This window comes from Triticum aestivum, chromosome 2B (genome assembly GCF_018294505.1).
Source record: "Triticum aestivum cultivar Chinese Spring chromosome 2B, IWGSC CS RefSeq v2.1, whole genome shotgun sequence".
In the NCBI taxonomy this organism is placed as follows: domain Eukaryota; kingdom Viridiplantae; phylum Streptophyta; class Magnoliopsida; order Poales; family Poaceae; genus Triticum; species Triticum aestivum.
In genome coordinates, this window is record NC_057798.1 from 177813669 (window position 1) to 177818521 (window position 4853).

The following is a 4853-nucleotide window of genomic DNA, read 5'->3' on the forward strand; positions in this document are numbered from 1 at the left end:
GGTAGCACAAAGTCCCATTCAAAATCATGCCGCCGAAAATACATGTAACTTTTTGAATACATGTGTGCATTGTAAAAAAACATGTATTAGCTATTTTAGTTGTGAGAATGCATATACGGTAACAAATTTAGCCCCCTTTAATAAAAAAAAATAGGTTTGTCGTCTACAATAAGATGTGCATGCACATTTTACTTTGGTAGCGTAGAGTCTCATTCAAAACCACATCACGTTGAAAATATATTTTCAATAATCTCCTGTTTGAGCAATTACGCACGGTAAGAATTCAGACCCTTCTATATAAAAAGAAGTACATATCTTTTTTGCCTAAGAATATATGTATACTAAACAGCATGTATAAAACCAGTTAAGGAGGAGAGTGGTGTTTTGGCTCCTAGGCATAGATACGCCTATTATGAAATATGTATAAAAACACATTTCAAAAGAGTAGTGTTTCTATCAACTCATGTATATTTCAAAGCAGTCGTATGGCAGCCTATTCGGCCCATGAATCGAGCGACTTATTTATCCTTTCTTCCTCCACACTATTTATCCCTTCTTCCTTAGCAGCTTCATTCAGTCAAAGACAAAACTCCTCAGTAGTACTTCCATCATCTCAATAACTGGGATAGATGTCATCCACTACAATGAAGAACAAACAATAATAAATCATTTACAATACATTTGGCCAAGCAACCAATTAGTAGAAGAACAATAACATTTCTCTGTTTCTTGAATTTCTTGAACAATACATATACCTTTTGTTTATTTGCCTGACAAAATGTCCATCAGATGAATCAATCAAATAGGAGGAACAGGGGAATATTTCAAACCTAAACAAAGAATTGATCCTAACTACATGAAGTGCAGTAGCTTTAAAGCCTCCAAATTATTTTGCTGCTACTACACCAGGAACATGCAGGGCTTCAAGTACCAAAAGACGCCACCCGAGCTCTCTTCGGCCTCATAAGCCCTGTTGTTGTTGATATCCTTAACCCCAAAAGGTTGCCTCTTAGCATCTCTGTTGTTCTCCTGATCCTTATGAGGTGTCAGCTTATCCTGAAGAAAAGGCAATTGATATCATATTATCATTAAATAAATCCACAGTTAACATGTGGATCATGGGGAATGGTGAGATGCCATATTGGGGTTCGCAACACGAATAGAAGACCACTAATTTAATGCCACTAATTTACAAAAGGACAAAAATGCTGGAACACCCTTAAGAAAGGGCATGATGATGAGGTGACGTGAGAACAAGCAAGCTAGTGATCCAAGTGAAACTTAAAATGGAGCAAAGACATTGCCATAATGGTGTTGCTTGGAAAAATCACAGTACAATGCAGAATGGAATTAGTGCGACATGTTGATGCCATTAAAAAAACACCCTTAAGAACACAGAATCAACTGAACCTTGAACACAAGTAGGCCTAGAGCTAGAAAACAATACATCATATTACTAAGCAAAAGCAAATAGAAATATCAAATTGAGAGGCAGAACTATTTGAAAACAAAAATGTAGGCCAAGTAAAACAGAAATATCAGTAATTTTCTCGACATCACTTAAGTAGAGCAAACAAAAGATAAGTCTAAACATTGCTTTTATTTAGTCACAACATAGCACATGCTTACTTAATATCCTGGGCATAAGCATGACTACCAGCAACATATGAGCATTTGAAAAATGCAAGATACCACAACCAATTTTAAACTTTGCACAACTTCATGAATATACTTAATATCCTGGCAGCACCATATCCATACTACTTGAGGAAGTAAATAATCAAATGACAATCACACAGGAGCTGTAGGGTTTTATCGTTTCTGCTTTACAATCCGAACAAAACTATATATAGTTGATCTGCAAGTAATTACATGACACGACAATGGCTTCGACAAATATCCATCTTTTATGGCATAAACACATATATATTGATTACAGTCAGTAATGAGAAGTGATGGTAGCTCACTCTATAACATCGTCCACACCAGGAAATATGGTAAAGCAGCCAGATCCCACGACAAATATGATATGAAAATCTTGGAAAGAGAACTATCTAGAGAACAAACTTACATGTAAAGATGTAGATTGCTCCATCAATACCCACCGTTGTTCGGACTATCAAATTAAAATTCCATACCTATCAGAAAACTGACAAAGCTTGAGGGCCTCTTAAATACGAAGAAACGACATGTGCAGAGGGGCCATACATACTGATTAAGAAACTCACTTTTTAGCAACCAGACTCCCTTCATTCAACGAAGGAGAGGTGGGGGGATGGTCATGGGATTTGGGCTCAAGAGCAGTAGGGCTGAAAATAGAGAAACCATACACATCATAACGAGGATGTACTTCGTCACCCATGCATAGAGCAACACATCCTCGGCACCCTTCTCTTTGCCACCGCCAAACAGGAGCCGGTGGTGAGGCGCCGGCCGGCCGGGGTCACCTCTCCCACTCCGCCACAAATCTGTTAGCAAGGCCTGACCTCCGCCCATCCTCGTATCCCCTCTCCTCTGCAATGGCTCGCTCTCTCCTCGATCTCAACTAATACATCAGGAAATATAAAGAATTAGTCCCTAAGCATCAACTGTACTGATGCAGCAGGCACAACTTCATATTATGGATTTTAAGTTCATCATACTTTGTTTGAAAAAACATTAGAATTTCATCAAAGGAAACAGTTTATACTTAACTGTATTTGCTAGTCTCGAATTAAATTATCTCTGTGGGATTGACAAAAATCTGTCACTATTGAAACCAACGTATGGCTGCAAATGTTAATATCCTAGAATCTGCACTGCATCCAGTTAGTTTCTCCATGGTATATATTTTGGAAAACTGAAACAACATGTGCATATTAGGTGAAACTTGCAGGATTATGTGCTAATTATATCTATTTTCCATGACCTGTAGTGTTATGATTTCCTTTTTGGTAGATCAATAATGGTTATCCTTTTTTTGCGGAAAAATAATGGTTATCCAGTAGTGCTAATACAGAAGAAAGGTTTAAACCAACAATAGGAGGTGATTGGGAGGTGATTGCTTACATATAAAACACGGGGAGGTGCTTGCTTGCTTCACCTCACCTGAACGGCCCCATCAAAAGGAAAAAGGAAAACAGGCGCATGAGCCTGCATTGTAACACAGGAGAGCAAGCTTGAGGCATAGAGAAGAAAAGCAGAATTATATGGATATTTGTGTCAAATCTCCCAGCCATAAAAAAAGTGTCAGACGGAAAGCACTACTAATTATACATCTAATCATACATGTACCCAAAGAAAAAGTTGCGTCTATATTCAATGAAAAGAACTGAGCATTTTGTTATAATATGAGAAGAAAGATATTAGCATGTTTACAATAAGAAAGTAGAACATGTAGTCACGTCACATGGGAAAACTATGAAGTCGGCTTCTAGAAAAGATTGCGATATAGAGCGTCATTGTGACAACCTTGCTCATATGTTTCTAATAGTACAGAGTATGTACCTGAAAGCTGAAACCTATTTCCTTTGATCATGATCTTTCTCTCCAATGATGTGCTCCCGTACAGATGAACCCCTAAGCTAAAGTAAGTGCATGCAATTAAAATATAACCTCTTGAGTTACAAAAGAATCTGCATTTGAATAACACAGTGCTTATATTCTACTTAAACAGGTAACTGTATGCATGATAATTTTGTAAGAATCGCTGTGAGAGAGCACTGAACAATTATATTAGCAAATTGGGTGGCGTCTCTGAACTACAACAATGTACAAACAAGCGACAACCAACGAAGGAAGCGGATGCTGACAAAAATGACAAACCTAGCGCATCAGGGCCATACTTCTTCGAGCCCCACCTTCGCGCTGGCAGAAATGACAAACCAGAGTAAAACTCAGGAGCAGGAATAAAAACTGAAGAAAAAGTATGACACAAGCATTTCATCAAATAGCTTACAGACAAGTATGGGAAGAGCCATTCCACCTCAGCGTTGAAGGCAAGAACTCCTGGAAAGCGGAATACAGAAGAGATCACAAACCTGCACATGAACAAATTGAAGGTAGCAAGGTAAATACCGTGAGGAACAGAATGCCCAAGAGGAAGGGGAGCAGGCAAGGAACTAGAACCTTAACTGTGACAAACGGAGGCAGCAGAGTAGCGCCGCAGAGGATGGTGTCGAGGGGGTCCGTTCCTCAGCGTGGAACCAGCCCAGTCAACTCATCACATCTAGTCGCGGCCGCTGCTCCAGTTCACACCGCTGCCGTCGACGGCAAGGAGGAAGAGGCTGGCGGAGGCGAAGCAGGGCGGGGTCCAGCAACGAGGGAGTGGCCGTTGGCGCAGAAGAGAGAGAGAGGAGGAGGAGGCGGAGCCCAGGCAAGGTGGAGGAGGACAGGGGAAGGGGCGCACGGCTCGGGATGGGTTCATCCTTTCTGCGCACACGTTCTCAGGGGGCAGAAAGCCTGGAAGAAAGGGAGAAGACGCCCACGCTATCTCTCCTCTATCTCTCTCTCTCTCCAGTATCTGACGCCGAAGCCAGAAAGAAATCAACCCGACACACCGACATGCGGGACCAAAAAGCCAACGCGGCCTACCCGTCATAGTGCACGGGGCGGATGTGTATGCGCACAGAGTGGTGGGTATGCATCGTGCGCGCCAGGTTTGGCCAACCGCTCCGCGTCCGCCGTGCGTGGGACGTGCATCCTGTCAGTTCATCTTCTCTCTGTACCAACGCCTGACGTCCTCGCGCACACAAAACAATCCATAGCAGGATACCGACGGGTGGGACCAGAGAGAATGCAGGCCCACCTGCAGCGGCACCACTCAACCAACCACACGAGCTAGCAGCAAACACAGAGGAGAGCGACGCGCGCGA

The 4853-nt window shown here is 41.9% G+C and overlaps 1 long non-coding RNA gene across 17 annotated transcripts; it reads right to left on the bottom strand.

Annotated features, from left to right (window-relative positions):
- Positions 1-632: 632 nt before the first annotated feature.
- Positions 633-4443, bottom strand: LOC123044201 (uncharacterized). 17 transcript variants are annotated; one of them, XR_006419896.1, is made up of 8 exons: positions 4114-4441; positions 3965-4019; positions 3805-3846; positions 3487-3614; positions 3049-3132; positions 2229-2545; positions 2072-2138; positions 698-1056 (listed from the first exon to the last, which is right to left on the bottom strand). It is a non-coding gene; the product is annotated as an uncharacterized lncRNA (long non-coding RNA). The 17 variants fall into 17 exon arrangements; XR_006419895.1 differs by having other exon boundaries at positions 3942-4019; XR_006419885.1 differs by having other exon boundaries at positions 3487-3563; positions 3938-4019.
- Positions 4444-4853: the final 410 nt, after the last annotated feature.